This window comes from Acanthochromis polyacanthus, chromosome 4, assembly GCF_021347895.1.
Source record: "Acanthochromis polyacanthus isolate Apoly-LR-REF ecotype Palm Island chromosome 4, KAUST_Apoly_ChrSc, whole genome shotgun sequence".
In the NCBI taxonomy this organism is placed as follows: domain Eukaryota; kingdom Metazoa; phylum Chordata; class Actinopteri; family Pomacentridae; genus Acanthochromis; species Acanthochromis polyacanthus.
Genome location: NC_067116.1, coordinates 42283718 through 42303683, shown reverse-complemented (window position 1 = coordinate 42303683; position 19966 = coordinate 42283718). Strand labels below are relative to the sequence as shown.

The 19966-nt window shown below is 37.8% G+C and overlaps 1 long non-coding RNA gene across 2 annotated transcripts; it reads right to left on the bottom strand.

The window, feature by feature from the left end:
* Window positions 1-4873: 4873 nt before the first annotated feature.
* Window positions 4874-6814, bottom strand: LOC127533609 (uncharacterized). 2 transcript variants are annotated; one of them, XR_007941373.1, is made up of 5 exons: window positions 6309-6814; window positions 5935-6060; window positions 5734-5796; window positions 5504-5572; window positions 4874-5072 (listed from the first exon to the last, which is right to left on the bottom strand). It is a non-coding gene; the product is annotated as an uncharacterized LOC127533609 (long non-coding RNA). The 2 variants fall into 2 exon arrangements; XR_007941372.1 differs by having other exon boundaries at window positions 5935-6807.
* Window positions 6815-19966: the final 13152 nt, after the last annotated feature.

Sequence of the window (19966 nt, the reverse complement as noted above, 5' to 3'; positions counted from 1 at the left end):
GCTGACACACAGCAGATAAAAGTTTGACTCGGTGCTAAGAGGTGTTTATGTAATTCCGGAGCAGTTTTTTTTTTATTTGCGCCTTTGACTCATCTCAGAGTATGCATCACTCTGTGTAGGTGGCCAGTCTGAATGAACCTTTGTAATTGTCTTTGTGCACATATTGTAGCCTCCTACTAATCCTTTCCTTGCTTTGCCAGGGGAATTTCCAGCTGCAGATTCTGTGATTACCGACACAATAGTTCCCCTGACTCTCCTGCAATGAGGAACACCTTCATTGTTCTCCGTCTTCCTCATTCTTGCGGGCAGAAAAAAAGATGAAAGACAAAGCGAGGGAGGCTGACAAAAAAGATGGAAAACTGGGAGGGAGATGAGCAGGTAGTGAAACCCAGGAAAGGGCGGAGTGCCAGAAAGAGAAATGATTGACATGAAAGGCTGCCGTCGTGCCGCCTGGGCCCAATTAGAACGCCATTATGGAATGGCTGTAATGACGCATCATTTAGCGCTCTGTACCACTGCTCTGACTGCTGAAGTCACACCAGTCCACAGCGCCATTATCCCCATTTCCTCCTGCGGCGGTGGACCCGGACAAAGAAGCAGAACAAAGGCTGTGTGTGGGTGCAACCTATTATTCTGAAGGCCATCGTGCAGCTAAGATTAGGAGTCCACCCTCAGGACCAGGAAAATAACCGCTGATACGAGGCCGATAATTTAACTCCAGCTCCTGTGCAGAGATCTATACAGTTAATGTAATTTCCTTTGTATGTTATGAAGACAAACTGATGCTATATGTGCTAAAGCATGCAAACACACCTGTTGCTTGGAGAGAATTCAAATTTTACCACCTGCAATTAGCATTATAGCCTTTATGTGTAAGATAAATAAAACAAAGAATCACAAATTATGGATTTAGTTTGTGCAGCGGGTCACAAACTTGCTATAAGCAGGGAAAAATGAAAAGTATTTATCCTTTCATATTCTAGCTATTCCTCAAAAAACATGTTTGATAACATTCCATTTACATTTTTAAGTTGCCTTTTATACTTTTAAAGAAACTGTAACATCTGTATTCCTACCCCAAGCTTGTGATCACTGATATCATCATACAACAGGTGAAGTACACGAACTTAGAGTAGCAATAGCTGGAGCAAAAGAGAGGAAAAATGTTGACAAAATATTGCTTTTCTGTGTAATATTCTTCTTTTTCAATGTTCAAATCCGTTCTAAAGTGAAAAATCTACATACTTTAAACATGAAATCATCCTTGAGTGGACAAAAATATAATACAGACAATAAAATAAAGTATTATTCTTAACCAAAATTACAAACAATGGCATAAAAACACAGATTCTTATATTTATGGAAGAGTGTCGGGTCCAATCCCCGGTGCATTTAAGGGTTAAAGACCCACTTTTCCCTTCATTCAACCTGTTAATTGGACCTATAGTGCAGGTTTGAGAATATTTGCATAAATGTGTTCATTGGAGCCAAAAACTGAAACATTTTAGGTGAATTTTCAGAATTTCATATTTGTTTGAACCTGGAAAATTCTCTATTTGAAAATAAAAAAACCCATCTTAGCTGGGACGCCATATTTCAGTTTCAATATCTCCCCAAATCTAACCCCCATAGCCAAGACATGTGGTGAGGGCACAGATGAAATTGGTTCCAGCAGAAAAATATGATTGAAAGGCTCCAGCAGAGCCCAGATTGTTAAATACTGGAACTTGAAAATGGAAAAAGTGCACGGTTTTCAAAAGATGTTGGAATTGGGGACCCTAGAAAGGATCTGTAAGTGTATATATACATGGATGTATTCATAGTTCCTACAAAAATACAATCTTTAGTTGGCATTACAACAACTTTTGAGGCCTCTAACATCAGTAAAATCTGGTATGTGGCAAGAATGGCAAGCCGAGGCTTCAGTTTTTGCTATTTGACGTTAAAATGATGACACATTTGTAAGACGACAAACTACATATTGTTATATGTGCAAAATTACAAGTTGTCCTAATTGTCTTCAGCTGAATTTTCCAAGGGTGAAATGACAAAATCTGATTGGAATCTGAGGAAACAAGGAGAGCAGAAAGGAGTCAAAGCGGAACATTATCGCAGTATTAAACGCTGTGGCCAGCTGGTGCTCGTTAAACAATAAAACCCTCGGCTCTGCTTAAGTGATGCTGCTGGTGGACTTCCAGCAAACGTGGCGCTTCTTTATTTCCTGTTGCTGCACTTGGAGCTAAACACGGTGCCTCGGCTCAGCGCAATAACGTGATGCTCAGGAACATCGTCACCCGGGGAGCCAAAGTTTGTGGCTCTCGGGCTCTTTCCGGCTCACAGGTTGGTGGATGCTCTGGTAGAAACATCGGCCGCTGAAAACACACCATCTGTCTCGGTGATTGTCGTCCCCCCCCTCCCCTCAGCAACAAACTGCAGAACTCCTACATATTCCCAGCAGCTTGGAGGCTACATACAAGGTCGCATGCTGGGGCCAGAAATAACACAAAACGCAAATAACACACAACCTTTTGCTCATTTTATTTCATATCTGAGAAAGTCATTTCAGATGCATATCCAAGTACATTCTCATTTGCACATTTCTGTATTCTTAAACCCTCCCGTTGTCCTCATTTACAGGCATCAAAAAATATTGTTTCCTTGTCTAAAAAATCCAAAAATTCAGCAAAAAAAAAAAAAATCAGAAAAATTCTGAAAATTACCAAAGCCTTCAAGAAGAAAATTCCAATAATTCCTTAAAAGTTTCCCTTAAAAGTTTTATTCTAAAAAAAATCCCCCAAATTTGGCAAGAAAAAAATCTTGTAAATATTTTTTGTAAAATGAGTGAAAATCTTCCACAAAAATCCTAAAAATAACTGAAGTGATTACATATATATCAGGAAAAACTTCAATATTTTCACAAAAAAATTGTAAATGTTCTTAAACGTTTTTTAAAAACATTTTTTCCACCAAAAAATGTTCAAAGATTTCCCAGAAATGTTGAAAATGTGGACATCAGAAGATTCACTGTGGAAATATATTATTTTTCCCACATTTTCAAACTTTAAAACGGGTCAATTTTGACCCGCAGGACGACACGAGGGTTAAACAAAAATAAAGGATAAATAAATAAATATTGCTATCACTCCTGTATACTCCTGATTTTTTTTCTATATTTCAGATATTTATTTGTTCACTTTATATAATTTTATTTTTAATATTATTCTTTTAATTTAATTAGATTTAATTCCATTTTATTTTATTTCATTCTGTTTTTTATTTAATTTTACCTTTGTTTTATACCCTAATATTCTGTGTTGTAAGGGCTCTGCATATATTGTGTAACTAGTAAAGCTTCACAGTTTGGCTTCTTGAAACCAGGCTGAGAATAATTTGCCATTTTTCTGTTTGTTTTTTTTTAAACTAGACTTTTGGTAACTTGTGTGAATTGTCCGGATACGAAGAGTTTCGTGTCAGACGAGGTTTCCGCTCGTAAAATAAATTTGACAGATTCAATTAATTCACTTGTTTGTGTGACAAGAAAAGTCCAGAATTTTGTCCAAATTAATACAAAACTCCATCATAGCAACTTGCCAGCACTCTAAAAATGAATTCAACTAAATTTATCCCACCATTTAAACGCACAGCTGCAAGATAAAATGTATAATTTCCTGATTTAGATTAACTGTTTTTTTGGTTGCAAACATTATTTCGATGACTTGAGCTGACACAGTAATGTTGCAATTTAAACAAATTTCTGCATTAGTTGATTTTTAACTAAAGTCAAATTGAGAAGTTAATGAAAGCTTTTCTACACTTTGAGGTCAGAATTTCAGAGTAACTTAAAACTTGTAATTAAGTTGATAGCACAATTCATTTTCCTACTAGTTGGAAAAACATGATTGCTATGACTTTTTAGAAATGTGTTTACACAGCTAATCATACAGCAAGTGATGATTAAAAATACCTTTGATTGTAAAGGGAAAAACTAGTTCCTTTAGCTCAATGCAGAATGTTGGTTAAATATTATTTCATTAAAGGTTATCAGAACTCCAAAACGTGGATGCAAACTGTTATTTTTTTGTTCAGTCCAAACATTACTTTTTAGAGTGTACATCTCAGGCCAGCCTGTGTTTGCTTTTATGGACTAACATCAGCAGTTCCAAGACATTTTTTGCAATAATCAGACAAGAAGTGGACGTGCAGCAATACGACAGTCTCATGAAAATGCTAGAATATGATACAGGCTAACTTAGATATCACGCTGTTGTGCGAAAAAACATGAATTTCTGCTTTCTTTTACAGAGTGACAGGTGGAGATTCACCTCCTCCTACAAAGTAAAACCTTCTGTGGAATATGCAGCATTTATTTTTACAAGTTCCACTCCGACCCTTCAAAAATTAAAAACACTCCAAGGCAGGGCCGGCCCTAGGTTCACAGGCACCCTAGGCAAAATAGTAATACGGCGCCCCCCCCCCCCTTCGAATCCAATACACTTTCCCATAAATCTCTGCGCAGAGATTCAGCAGAGGTGTCTACACTAAAGACCTGCTTTAATTTGTTAACATAATCATAACAATAGGAGCTATATCATGCAAAATCCACTTTTTGTAGGTTTTAACCATGTCATACTGTTATTTCCTCTTCAAAAACACCCCCAAAGTGTTTTTTTTTTTGTCCCCGTTTGTTTGTGCTTTTCCTGTTTCATCAGTGCCATCCTTGCTAAGTTTAAAAGTCTTCTGTGAGAAGAGCTTGCAGCAGAAACAGTACAAACTATCTTTCTTTTTTGAATACATGAGCCATGACCTTTTGATTTTTTCCCCATTGGTCAACAGTCTGAAGAAATGGCGGTGATGGCAACTTCTTCCATCCTGTTTTTTGGGGAACGAGAAGTCTGACCTTATTACAGGTGGTCCTCGACTAACCAATTCAGTCCTCTCTGAATCAGACAAGTTGGGTGGCCAATCAGCGGGATCAATGGGGGCTGCTGAGATGGGCTCACATACATCTGTTGATGTTGATGGAGCGCCTGTAGGCTGGCGGATTGTATTGAGACTGCTGGTGCTGGGTCCTTCTGTAAGAGATTAAAATACACAAGATGTCAATGACAGGACAAATAAATTTTATTTATTTATTTTTTTACTGTGATTCAAATATTTCTATAAAATGCAGAAAATATATTTGTTTTTCAAAGTATGATAAGTATGCATAATTTGCATTCTGGCATTAAATAAAGATAATGCACACAGTGAGCAACAAACTAAAACACTAAATTGTACCATATTTTTGAAGAACACCAAGATTTTTTTTTTTTACTCTTTCTTTTATTTGCCAACAAATGACCATAACATGATGTATTGATTGTTTAAGTAATTGTGTATGCTTTTCTCACGAGTTTATATATATATATATATATATATATATATATATATATATATATATATATATATATAAAATAGAATGAATGTATATTCCTATATATAATACAAAATGTATAATACTCACCTGGTTCAACCGTTTGAGGTGGTGTCTGAAGAATTACAGTGCTGCTGCTTGGTGCTTCACTGACTGCTCCTGTACAAAGCAAAAACATATAGATCTTTAAGAATTACTTTTTTTCCTCAATTGTTTTTGTGAAAATTATATAATACAAAACATAAAGTGGATGGATTTGATTCAAATCTTATATAAGACGTATAATTACATTGCTACTACTTTGCTATTGTAATGCTCACCAGCATCAACATTTTGAAGTTGTGTCTCAATCACTGCTGTGCTTCTGCTTAATGCTTGAGATGCTGTGTAAAACACCAAATAATAGATTATTGACTTTTTGGTGAGCCAACATAATAACATATATAAGTCATAGACAGTGGAGTATCTCATACCACTCCAACAAAACTATTACATAAACATTAGTAATCCTTTCAACTTACAATGTTCACTGTCACTGTCACTAACAGCCACAGGAGAAGGTAACTGTGAGACCGAGCTTGCTGCCTCTTCTGCAGCAGCTTCTACAGTTGGCCCCTGTCGTGGCTGTAGATATTTTCTCAGAGCATCTGATCAAAAGAAACATGCTTGCACATTACATGAATTTGTGGATTATGCACAAAAGTGACTAAACCAACGAGGTAAAACGTCTGCTCTATTAAATAAACTGGCACAGGCAAGAATGTATGATGTTTCAACAAATAGAGGTAGGTTATAGCACATAATAAGTAGCATTTGACTTAGCTAGCGTTAGCACAATCGTAAATTGACATCCAGATGAAAGGTCGAATTATGTCATTATCCAAAGAATATATACCTCGACTTTGAGCCCGTTTCTCCTCCTCTTCTCTTCTTCGCTTTCTGAAAGCAGCACCCGAAGGCTTGGACAGCCTTTTCATGATAAAAGTTTTATGTTTACAAAAATGACAGCGCTACGACGACGACCATCTCATCAATAAACTGATGGGATGCGCTGCCCATCCCCCACTCACTCACCTTGTAAACTCAACAGCATGCTGTAGTAGCGCGGGGCGCCGCCCCGGCGGCGGCGCCGCAGATCAGATGGAAAAGGATGCATGCGTGACTCACAACTCGCGAGAGTTGTGAGTCATGATTAGTGAAAACGAGTTTTATTTTAAGTTTCACAAAATTTGTAGTTATTTATAGGTTGAGAGACTGAGAGTAAACATAATGGTGCATTAAGAAAGTGAATAAAAAAAAATTTAAAAAAAAAGGAAAGAAAGACTGAGAGGGAGACTGCCATTTGGCGCCCCCTCACCAGATGGCGCCCTAGGCAACGGTCTAGGCCGCCTATGCCGTGGGCCGGCTCTGCTCCAAGGAGAAGGAAACATGCTTATCTTACTGTCCAACACGTATCAACATGCTGCAAGCTGAGGGACTGTAAATAACCTCAACACACACCGTTTACACAGTCCAAAGCCTCCTTTTGAGTTTAATTGAATTTGAGGAAAGTGATGCGTTTCTCGTGCAGCAGTTGGACGCTGATTGCGGTTGGAAGCAGTCATGTTTAGAGGTGGATGTCGCAGCTTCGGTGAAATCACTGAAGCACACATTTCCACCGTGTGAGTTTTTTCAGAAAAGTTGGAAAACATGTTTGACACAGCAAAGGCCTCCGCATGTTTATTGTAGTAAGATAAATGTCAGATACCGTACACGTGTTTGTATCCAAGATTAACGATGCATGATTAGAAGAAAAAAGTTTTTAAAAAGGTGCTTGTTGGGTGCCCAGATAGCTCAGCTGGCTGAGTGAATTCAGCCCATGGCCATTTACTGCACGTCAGTCCCCCACTCTTCGACCCATGTTTCCTGTCTCTCTACATTGTTCTACACAATAAAGGCCAAAACTATATCTTAAAGAAAAGTGTTTGTTTAATGTCTTCCTAAGTTAAACGAAAAGATTCCTGTCCCTTATAAAGCTAAATATGAAGCTAAAACCAAACATCAGCAGAGACTGGATGTAAAAGATGGACCAAACCACTGGAGTATCTCCTACTGGTTTTGTGAAGTATCGTTTTTGAAGCATCCAGTTTGCAACTTCCTGGTCGTCTGTTTTTTTTGGTGGTTTCTGGAGCATAAGTGAGCATTTTGTTTGTGCTGATTGTCTGTGTTGCATGTTTTGACTGTCAAAGCACTTTGTGAATGCTGTTCTTTAAGGGTGCTATATTAATAAAGTTATTATTAGTTTTGGAGGAGTCTTATTGTGACATAAAGATACGTCTGGTTCAGAAAATGTCACTAGTTGACTTCTGTATCATTTTCTTGCCAATATATGTTTAAAAAAACCGGCACTTTTAATGGCAGCTTTATTTAGAAAAAAATTTGACTCATTGATAATAAGAGATTACCTGATGTACTTGTACAAAATTGCAGAATCTGAATCAATGACATGATGAGAAATAATGAAAATTTAAGGCTTTTACCTTTAATAGTTCCTGAGATTTTGTCATTCAAACATGGACTCAAGTTTCAGTGCACAAAAAAATAACAGCCTGAAAGTCGGTGAGCATTGTCCAATTTCACAAATATCTTATGAAATATTTAGATTTACGTTATAGAAATTAGAGATAGTGAGCAGTCTGCTCTAAAAATGTGATGATTTGAGATGGGATGGCCACTTATTTCTATTTAATTGTGGGATTATTATCAGAAGGAGACAATTTCCCAAAAATAATCATAATGAGACGTGGAAAAACTTCATTGACTTAGCTTTTCATGGTGGTTTTTGAATGGGAGTCTATGGGAGCTTGAGGTTTTTGGAGCCAGCTCCTAGTGGCAACCCATGGTACTGCACTTCAGGACACTTGTGCATTGTCTTCAGTTTTCATCATTCATCTTTTTTATGCAATCTATGGGCGATGGTTAGCTTAGTGTAAAGATTACTATACTGAGAATTCTGACTCTAAATAGCAAAATGTGCCCGCCACTACTTCTCAAATTCTCTGTTGTTTATTTGTACAAACACGAAAGCATAAAACTACAGTTTGTGGTTTGCAGGAGCTTATATTCCAGACTGTTTCCTTCCAGGATGTAACGACCACCTAAAGATCCTGTTGGTCGCCTGGCTATCGCATCAGGACGACAAGACTTGAGGAAGTTAAAGCCAAAAAAATAGACCTGGTAAAAACAGACAGTAGTTTTTAGCAAAGTTTGGGGGTGCTTGTAAGTAGAATATTTTTTCCCCGACCTGGCCAGCTGCTCCCCTCCACTGTCAGTCTTGATGCTAAGCTAAGCCGCACATCTGGTATCTTCTCATTAAACTCTCAGCAGGAAATCGAATTAGTGACTTTCCCAGAACTGTTAAGCTTCTCATTTTAAGATGACGGGTTTCCTCTGGGAGCTGCTAAAGAGAAAAATGACGCTGCTGCTTTGAATGCCAGAAGTCGTGCAACTGTGATAAGCTTCACTGATAAAAAATACTCCGAATTAATGCACCGGACGAACAGCTATCTACTGCGGACACAAAGAGCAGCCTGATCGTTCTTATCGGGAAATGCGTGACCGCTGGACCCCCAAAGCACTACATAAACAAATCCTGCTGTTGCTGCACTGGGTGCTTTTGAGGCTGGTAATAAAGGAATTTAAACCTAATCGACTTTTAGAAAAGAACATCAGCGAAAAGCCCCTTGGCTGTGGCTTAATTTGCGCTAATTACTAGAAATGAGTGTGATGCCGTGTATCTACAGAGAGATTGCAAACTGTCTGCATGCAACATTATGAGTAATTACAGACTTGTAATGCTTTGAGGAGTAATTAGGTTATGAAAATAGTGGAAGGGAAGCGTTGCGGTGAAAGTAAAATGTGAAAACGTCGAGGCACTGGCTGCTGTTTCTGTGTAAAATGTGTAACTTCTTTTTATGCAGGTAAAGCATGCATGCCAAGGTACACTAGACGGCTGTGTGAAGAGCTACAAGTAGTTTTTTTTTTTTCTTTTTTACATTAAGTCTTCACTCAAGATGAGTCATATTCTGCGCAGCTTGTAATTGTCCAGGACAGACAGACAGAATCATTGTTGAAGAGCTCTCAGAGTGAAGGTGTTATCAGCGTTTTCTACATGCACGGCTGAACGCTGTAATTACTTTTATCACGTTTCAGGAGCCTGAGCAGCTCCACATGAGGAGAGGCTTCACTTCTCCACAGTTGTATTCACTAGAAGTACAAATATTGTGCAATTATTTTTATTTTTAATTTTTATAGCGTATGTTTGTGTCATGTGTGACCTTCGGGACATGTGCAATACAGTTTTATGTGCAATACAGGTTTTTTTTATGTGTTTTATGTGCAATACTGCTTTTATGTGTTTTACGCACAATATTGTTTTTTTTTATGTGTCTTATGTGCAATATTGTTTTTATGTGTTTTTTGTGCAATACTGGTAGCACAGCTCTGAGTCCAAGACAAATTTCCCCAAGTGGGACAATAAAGTATATTGAATTTAATTTAATTGAATATTGAATTGAAATTGAATATACCGTGCAAGAACACATGCATGTGTGTGTTCTTAAATCTGGAAAAGGCTCCCACCAGCAAATCTTTATGTGCAACAACTTTAGTATATTTGATGAAGACATGTGAAGTTTTACCTTCCTACTATGAATATTTTCACAATACATAAGGGAGCGACAAAATTTTGTGTTTAAATAGCATTATTTATACAAATATCCCTGTATTAGAACATTGTTTTAACAGGAAAAATATCATCATCTGACATAGATAATTGAAATACACTTATTTTTTAAAGGAAAGCCATTTTTTTCCAATGAAGATAACCTTAAATGAATGATAAATCCAGTCTAGACATTGTTAATGTGGTAAATGACTATTCAAGCTGGAAACGGCTGATTTTTTTAAATGGAATATCTCCATAGGGGTACAGAGGAACATTTCCAGCAACCATCACTCCTGTGTTCTAATGCTACATTGTGTTAGCTAATGCTGTTGAAAGGCTCATTGATGATTAGAAAACCCTTGTGCAGTTATGTTAGCACATGGATAAAAGTGGGAGTTTAATGGAAAACATGAAATTGTCTGAGTGACCCCAAACTTTTGAACTTTTCTGTTGGTGAAAATGAGACCTTTCATTTGTTAGAACCTGTTCTGATCAACCACCTGTCACGTGCGCTGATATGATCCTAAAGTTGACTGAAAATGCACATTTCAAAAAGGTTTTATCCAGTGAATTATCAGAAAACAGACACATCCAGGGTACCAATGACTGTTCCACTGACTCTCTGTCAGACATTAAACTGCTGCAGTTTTTCTGTTAAAACTATAACATATCATAATATTGATGCTCAAAGCTGGTTATAGAAAGAAAAATATAAATAGAAACAAAAAGAGAACAAAACTGAGAGTTTGACTTGACATTGTGACATCTTGAATGAATGTCAAACTGATTTGGTTGCAGTTTATCTAGTGTTTATCTTCTGTACTAAAACCTAAGCTTCAACCCACCTTTATGTACTTCAAGGACCTGTAACTCTAAAAATCTTTATAGTTTGAAGGTAAAACTTTGCAAGGCTTCAAAAAAATCTATTAAAGTTACTGTAAATAAAAAATCAGCTGATTCTGAGGAGGTCAGACGGGAAGAACTGACTGATTTTTATTGCTAGTTTAAAGTTGGTTTACCGCTATTCTAATTCAAAGTCTACTCTGCAAGTGCATCTTTTTCAAATATCAAGTTCTTAAGCAGCCAGACATTTTCTAATTTCACTTCATGACAGTGCAGTATGAAAACTGGCTGATTTGTATTACTGAGAAGCTGAAAGGTCAGTTTACTCTGAGGGAGTGCCAGCAATATTTACAAAAGTTTCATGTAATTGGCTGACTGTATGATTCCCCTGAAGGGTAATTAGTAACGATAACTTAGCAACTGTAACCAGGAACAGTTGGATTGAGTAAATAATGAACAAAGAGCAAACACTGTTTATCTACTTTACAGTTTGATGAGCTTCAGTTGTGTGTCAACAGAGCTACCAAGGTTACTGCTCAGTTACTTCTGAGACCAAAGGAGGTTAACCACATCAGTTGGAGGATTTTATTAGGATTTCACATTAACCCTGTAAAACCGTTTGCATCATATTCGATACACGAGTCTCTAAGACTTCTATCTCATCAACATGATAAATAGTTTCATTAAAAACCTGTTGTATATAACCTGATGTATGCATTCTGCCCCCTTGTGGATCATCATTCCACTACAGGCAGCTGAAGTCGGATTTTGCCCCTTTTCAAAATGGCTACCCAGATAGCAAACTATGGGTGAATCAATGTTGAATCTATGTTGAGACCTAACGTCGAAATTATACAGAAAGCGCAAGGTTGATAAAATGTTGAGTCAATGTTTGCTTACATAGATTAGATGTTTGCAAACATAGATTCAACATTAATTAAACATTGACCTGTCAAACATTTTAATTAAACCAAAATACAACGTAGATTCAATGGTATCTTTTAAACACAAACTTCAATGTTGACGAAATGTTGTTGAATCAACGTTGATCCAACCATCAGTCTTCAACCGTAACCACAATTCAACCTTCTTAACCCTAATTCAACATTGATTTAACATCTTTTGCTATCTGGGTAAAGTGTGATTTATGGTTGAAAAGCAAACGTTGACTCAACATTTTATCAACCTTGCGCTTTCTGTATAATTTCGACATTAGGTCTCAACATAGATTCAACATTGATTCACCCATAGTTTGCTATCTGGGTACTCTCACGAAATCGTCCACGAACTTTTTTCAGGAAAATCACTGCTAATTTTCAAGAAGTAACAGTAAAAATAACATCTATTGATGTTTAACTTGCTTGGCAGATCACTTCAGTCTTTTTTTTAAATTATTAAACCTTTCAATAAATTTTAGTCAGTTTTTTCCAATCTTGTGCAGCTTGATCCTGCACCTGCACTTATCTTCAGTACTCCATATTATCCAGTACCTTCAGTATCCAAAGATACCTCACAAAAACATACATCTTTACCCCTTTTCAGAATTTTGACATTGACTTGGTACCAAAGTGTCGGTTCTCCAGGCCTGAATCGTGGCATCAAAGAAGCAGAGATTTATAAGCGGTCAGTTCATCCGATGTTTGATAAAAGTGCATCTGAGTGAATGAAAACCAAGTCTGATGTCTTTGAGAAACATTTAAGCAGAAAAGTTTTTGTTTTTCTGTCATCTAGAACTATTTTTTGCTTTACAAATGAAACAATCGGAGGATGAAAATGACCCCATGCAATGATAAACACACATCTTCAAAAGCTCCTTCCCTCCTCCAGCATCACTCCAGACTAACCTGGTTGCTCCTGCAGATTACTACAACTCAGAGCTTATAAAGCCTTTTACAGACTGAGCTGCTCCTCCAAACCCGACCAGACAACGTTCCCTCGGGGGCAGCAGTCGGCCACAGAGGCACAAACTCTCCATTTAGGAGCTCCAAGCTGCTGTGCAGATGTGGATCTCATATCTTTCCAGTGTCTCCCCCTCAGGCTACACATATATATGTGTGTGTGTGCTTTTCCATTTGATTTGGTGTCGCGGTCAGAGACGATAACGGGGTAAACAGCTCATTGAGCGTCTGGCCGACTGGAAAAAAATAACTTTTGGGAACTTTGCTGTAAGTATTTCCATGGAAAGAGGAGGCGGGAAGGAGTGAAGCTGCATTTCTCTGCACATAACTGATAAATGTGTGATGCTGTAGGGAGGAACGAGCAGATGATCGCTCTTTGATTCATGTTCCATTAGATGAAGCCATCAGAGTGGCGCCACGCTGAGCCACAAAGAGAAGAGGAAGGAGAAGACACAAAAGGCTGCTGTGATGCATGAAGCTATCACAGCAGCAGAACAAAACTGTTGTTCCCTTTTCACGAAAATGCGTCAGAAATGTTTGATCTGCTGGGAACCAAATGGTGCCAGAGTGATTACAGTCAGATAAGGTAAATATGAAATTAACACAGCAGAGTTTGTGTCATAAAAATGTCGTCAAATATCAACTGAAACACCACAGATGAATCTGAGAGGTCACAGGGAAGTTAACAGGAGAGGACTAGTGTAAAATTAGGGTTTTTTTTCGCATCTACTGCAGGGATTACGTATCTCATCTGGCCTGGGAACACCTTAGGAACATTTCTGAGCAGAGGGACATCTGAAATTAAATCAACGGAGACCAAACTCCGGAAAATGGAAAAAAAGTTATACAAAACATATCCCCTTTGTGCCCCACAGGTCATGTAAGCCGATCCATTCCAACCAACGCTGTTTGGAGTAGCATCCCCATCCTTCAAGCATGAGATCCCGATTTTTCTAACTGGAATTCCGAATGGATGGCTGGTTTTATTCCTCTGGAAATTTAAGAGAAAGAATGACCTGACTGGCTCTATGCAAGCACAGATTCCTTTTTCTGCAGCACAGGCAACATCAAACTCTCCCTATCCAGTATTTTCCAATAAGAGCATACTCTTTAGTATATTTCTATCTTGGCATAGTGTGTCTTCATCTTTAAGCTTGATTCATCGACTAAGATCATTTTTGGTTGGATTCTGCTTTTTGTTTATTTAGTTTCTTTTCCTATTCAGAATCACAGCAGCAACCTACATACATTGATCTTACTGTTGTCTAGAATGGACCTGAATACGTTTATTTAAGGTTCTATAAATAAAAGGTTTATTTATAGAACCTTGAACTGATTACAGGACAGTTTGTGGCAATGTTTGAAAGAGGAAATCCTACCGTCCTGTATTTTTTTTAAGCAGCTTGAAACTGTGGTTGCAGGTGTTTTCTTGCATTTTTTTTACCATGTTACAGTTGGAATTTACTTAATAAATGACCATATAATTGATTTCAGCACTATATAATAGAAAAAAAGGTTTACTGTTTAATAGTATAACTAGAATCTCCAATAATATAATGCATTTATATAGTGTTTCCACTGTAATTATTAACTCTAGCGGCCTGAAAATTACAACAATTTCTTCTTCTAAAATGTAAAAATTGTAAATGTACATACACCATAAAAAGTTTATTTATTGTTAAACATCCACGATTAAGATCTACCGACATTTAAAAATGCATAAACACCTAAAAAACTGAAGGGTAAGGCAGGTTTCATGTCTTTAAAAGCAGCAACATATGAAAAATTGTTGTGTATTAAATATATTTTAGGAAGCAAAGATGAAATATTTCACTAAATTTCTAGTTTAAACTGACCTAATTTTGCTGACATTTTCTCACCGTAGCCTTCTGTTGATGGTTGTTTATCAGAACAACAGGACAGATTCAGATTTTTACCATTTTTTTAAACCATAATTGCACACTGCTGGCTGTATTTCTACTTGTATTTATTACACACTGCAAGTTAAAAGTCAACATGAGAAAGCTGAGAAGTTTTTATGATGCAGCACATTTTTGAGAAGCACCGTAAATCACTGGATTCTCCCGATGAGCTCCGTCTCCAGCGGAGGTTCTTCTGTACAGATGGATGTGATGCTGAGCTGCAGGACCACAGCAGCCTTCACAGCTTAATGACCTGTCTGCATGGCAAGGATTTAGAGACGCATACAGAAGTAGAGCCACAACAGGGACCTGCTGCTGCAATTTATCTTCATTTTAATTGGGAACATTTTGTGTTGCTCACTCCTCCACATTAATAAACCAAAGGCCTGCAGCAGTTTCTCAAAAGCTCATTAAGAAGCGAGGCGGTCCAGGTGTTTCTGAGAGCAGGACGCTCCAGAACGCACAGTTTTTATATTCCTCCTCTTATTTACAGTCTGTCGTTTTTTAAAAAAAAATCAGCACTGCCATCATTTTTCTTGTCCTTCCAGTTTCCACAGCTGTGGCATTCGCTGTAACGATAAGATTTTATGATTTATAACAACAGCAGCGATACTGAAGTAGTGAATGAGTCCTGAATGAAACTGAAATATTATACGTGAAATTAAAATCTTGCACGACAAAAACATTACAAATTAATTGGAAATAATCCTCATGAAACTAAAATTTTACACTTGATTAGGAAATATGACAAATAAAACTGAAATATTGCACATGTAAATAAAACACTGCAAGTGAAAGTAAAATGTTACATTTGGTACTGAAATACTAAACATGAAATTAAAATAGTGCACAATGTAAAAATATTGCAAATAAAACTGAAATAGTACACATGATTAATAAATATTGCACATGAAGTTGAATCATTACACATGATAAAGAAATTCTGCAAATGAAACTGAAATACTGCACACAAAAATGCACATTAATTTGAATATGACACATGACAAATACTGCAAACTGAAGTCAAATATTACAAGGATGTTGAATATTGAACATGACATAAAAATATTGTCACTGATATTGAAATATTGCACATGATGAAGAAATATGGCAAATGAAACTAAAATACTGTACATGCAAATGAAATATTGCACATAAAATCTAAATATTACACATAATAAAGGAATATTGTACATGAAACTGGAAAATAATTCATGAGAAAAGAAAAATTATGCATATGATGAAGAAATATTGCATATGAAATTAAATAATAAATGATAAAAATATGGCATATAAAGCTGAAATACAGGGGGTCCTCAACTTATGTCGATTTTCGCCGTAAGTCGAAACTCCAATGAAAATGTAAAAAAGCCGTTACGTGCATCACGATATCGATCAGTTTACATATTTGTACACCTAAAGAAAGAAAAACAGTCATTAGCTCACACTGAAACACAACTCAGTAGCAAAATACCGTAAAAAATGTAAACTGTAAGTCTGACTTATGCTTGGGTGTCATAATGAAGCTAACAAACATAGCATAATCCAATGTGGCGGCAAATGTAAACAAAGCCGTCTTATAGCGCCGCGTGACGACGTATTCGTCCACGTAATCAGTACTGACGTAATGACGAAATGCCGTAAGTTGAGGACGTCGTAAATCGAGGACCTCCTGCCTTACACATGATTAGGCGAAACTGGACATGTACTTGAAATATTACACATGATAAACAAATACTGTAAACTGAAGTAAAATGTTGCAAATGATGTTGAATATTGGACTGTATAAAAATATTGCAACTCAAACTGAAATATTCCGCATGAAGTTCAAATATATCAAAATCAAATATTGCACACCGAGTTTGAATATTGCAATTTAAACCAAAATACTGTACTGAAAAATTTAATATTGCACATACAATCAAAATAATTACACATAATAAAGGTATACTGCGTATTAAACTGGAAAATTGCACATGATAATAATAATAATACATGACACAAAAATGCGTATGATGAAGAAATATTGCACATGAAATTATAATATTGCATATGATTAGAAAATACTGTACATCTACTGCAGATGAAGCTGAAAAATCACACATCAGACTCAAATATTGCAAATTAAACTAAAATACTGGACATGAAAATGAAATATTGTGCATAAAAATAAAATAATGAACAATCCTGAACTATTGCACACAAAGTAGAAGTATTACACATATTGAGCATGAAACTTAAACGTTACATATGAAAACACGTAATATTGCACAAACTATAGTGAAAAGTAATATTGCAAATGCATTTGTGATTGTTCAGATTTAAGTGTCTGCTGTTCTAAATGCTCAGTGGTCTCAATCTCTGAGCTGCAGCAACAAAAATGACCAAACAATAATCTCATAAAACTAAAAGTGATGAACAAAGATGCGCAGAATTAATGCTCTGCTTTCCACTAGTGAGCAAAAACATCTTGTTAATGTTTTTTAGTTCTGACCGACGCTCAGAGCCTCCTTTCCTCCGGGTCAAGCTCTTGCAGGATTTATTGACTGAGACGCCCTCAGACCTGAGAAATGTGTGTGAAGCTGCACACAGTGAGGAAGAAGCAGCCTACAAAGGGCCAGCTGCTGCTGCTGCAAATGCTGGAGCTGTTTTTGGGAAATCGAGCGGTGATTCATGCTGGCAAATTGATTCATTTCTTCAGCCGATAACCACCTTTTTCTCCTTCTTTCTCTTCTTTTTGCATTTATGCCACAACGGCTTTGAAAAGAGCCGCTGGAGGAGCGTCTTTGTCGCCGCAGTGCAAAGGAACAAGGGCAGCTCCACAACAGCAGCATGCAGCGGTGCAGCTCGGTCTGTCAACCTGACAAACCACAGCTTCCACGATCAGCGCGCAGCTGGAGCTTCACCTCGTGCAAACGCTGCACGTTTCGCTCTGCTTTGTGTTCTGCAGGTGTTTACATTATCGCAGCTATTTTTAATCTCTTGTTTCTGTGATTGCAGCAGCCGAGCGTCTCGGTATATGTGGGACGTATGTTTGATAGGTGCACAGCAGGTGGGCTTCTGCTCTGAGGAACATTGGTGGAAATGGAAAAGCTTTGACCGGCTCTTATCAGTAACAAGCAGTCCATAGCAACAAACCAGGCAGCAAAATAGGTTTTAAAAAGCCCACCGGCAAGTCAGCGACCACACATGTCAGCTCTGCTTCTGCTCAGAGGATCATCTGGAGGCTGGAAGCTGCTGGACCTCTGAGCCGTCTTCAGCTGAGATGTAGGGATTGACAAGCAGCAGAGATGTCTAAGGGAGCATGTCATCTGAGATTTACATGAACACATCTCAGATCATCAGCAAAGAGGCCCAGCATCACACCTGTAGAGAGATTTTGGTAGAGAATTCTAAATGTCATCTATGTGAGAACTGTTTCTGACCCAAATTGGTGCTCATTCTGTCGGCTGATGAGGAGGATTAGAGTCAGTTATGATGGTTTAATCCAATAGATGTAATGTATTTTCAAATCTGAACTACAATCTGAGGCTGCACCACAAAGCAAGTTTAACATATTCTTTGTGTTTGTTGGATCAACAAAATCTTACATCCCCATAAGAGATTTCTCTCTTTTTTTTTTAGCAGTATATTAAATCTTATATGGAAAATAACAAATTGTATCTTAGTCTGAGAAATCACTTTCAACTAAGTTACCCCTTACAAAACACCTCAAGGAAGTGTGTTGATTCTGTTGTGGAGCATGAAGATATGAGATCCCAGAATCAGCCACAAGGGGGAGACTCTGACAGAACAACAGCTAAATAAATAAGGGAACATTGTGATTTTGTAGTCTGTTATTTAGGATCAAATTATGCGGTAACCCAGTGAATGAGTTTGTACTAACCAAGTGCCATTTATACGTTTTCAACTGGCAAGTAGTGTCTATCACAACCTTAAAAAGAAAATGTAGTACAACTCCATCAAGAACCGCAAAGAAAGAGGCAGAAAACATTCACAGTGGTCTAGGAATCATTTTCAAAGCTGTGTCTAAAATGTCAGATTTGAAAAATAACATGTGCGTCCAAAAAGATGTTGTTGATGGAAACACTAGATGAAATTATTAATAAAACGCTGCTGTAAGAAGGAAGCTGCTAACAGACAGAAAGGAGCATGGATATGTCACAGTCTGGGATGTTTACATTCACACACATCTGCACACATGCTGACACTCTTAGGCTACGTCCACACTGCAGGGCTTAATGCTCAATTCCGATTTTTTGTGAAATTCGATTTTTTGCGAGTTCGTACTCATTTCCAATTTAATACGACTTGTATGTGGTCTCCTGTGTGAACCTCACACGACCCAAAAGTGTCCCGCATGCGCAGAAGAGGACACAACAACGACACGCAGAGAGCATGTTCAGTGTTTACGGAAGTAAACATGGACGCTAACAGTAGAGCATGTCTGGCCATTTTAAAGTTGTTGTCCAGCCGATGCCAGCATATTTATAACTTAATCGTTTTAAGGAGAAGGTCAAGAAGGAAGAGAGCCAGGATTTTGGCCCTGGCGTTTTGTGGGGCAGTGGCAGCAACGTCTGTCCAGAGAACTGTGTGGGTGTGGAGTCGCAGCCAGGAGTGGTGGATAGTGATGTGAGAGGCTTCACAGATGCGGACTTCATTCAGAATTTTAGAATGACAAGGGCGACCTTTACGTACATATGTGAGCGCCTCTTTTTAATACTCTCACGGGAAGACACACGTCTTCGGCCGCCCATATGACCAATGACGTATAGGTCGGATAAATGCGACCTGGCCGTTCAGACTGAAGTCGTGTGGCAAAAGATCCGATACGTATCAGAATTAGGAGCACATATCCAAGTGGCCTGGGTCGCATTTAAAAAAATCGGATCTGTGTTGTTTATACTGTCATGAAAAGATCAGATACAGGTCGCATAGGGGCAAAAAAAATCCGATTTGGGTCACTTTAGCCTGCAGTGTGAATGCAGCCTTACATGCACCAATGCATAAACACGTGTACACTTTGCTGCTTCTCACACACACACTCACATTTGTCAAATCATGTGGACTAAACTGACAGTCATTCGGGCCTCCAGATCGCTGCTCTGACAGCCTGTCTGGTTGTGTGGAATCATTTCAGTGTTGTATGTTCATTTGTGAGCATCACAGCAACATTCCTCAGGTT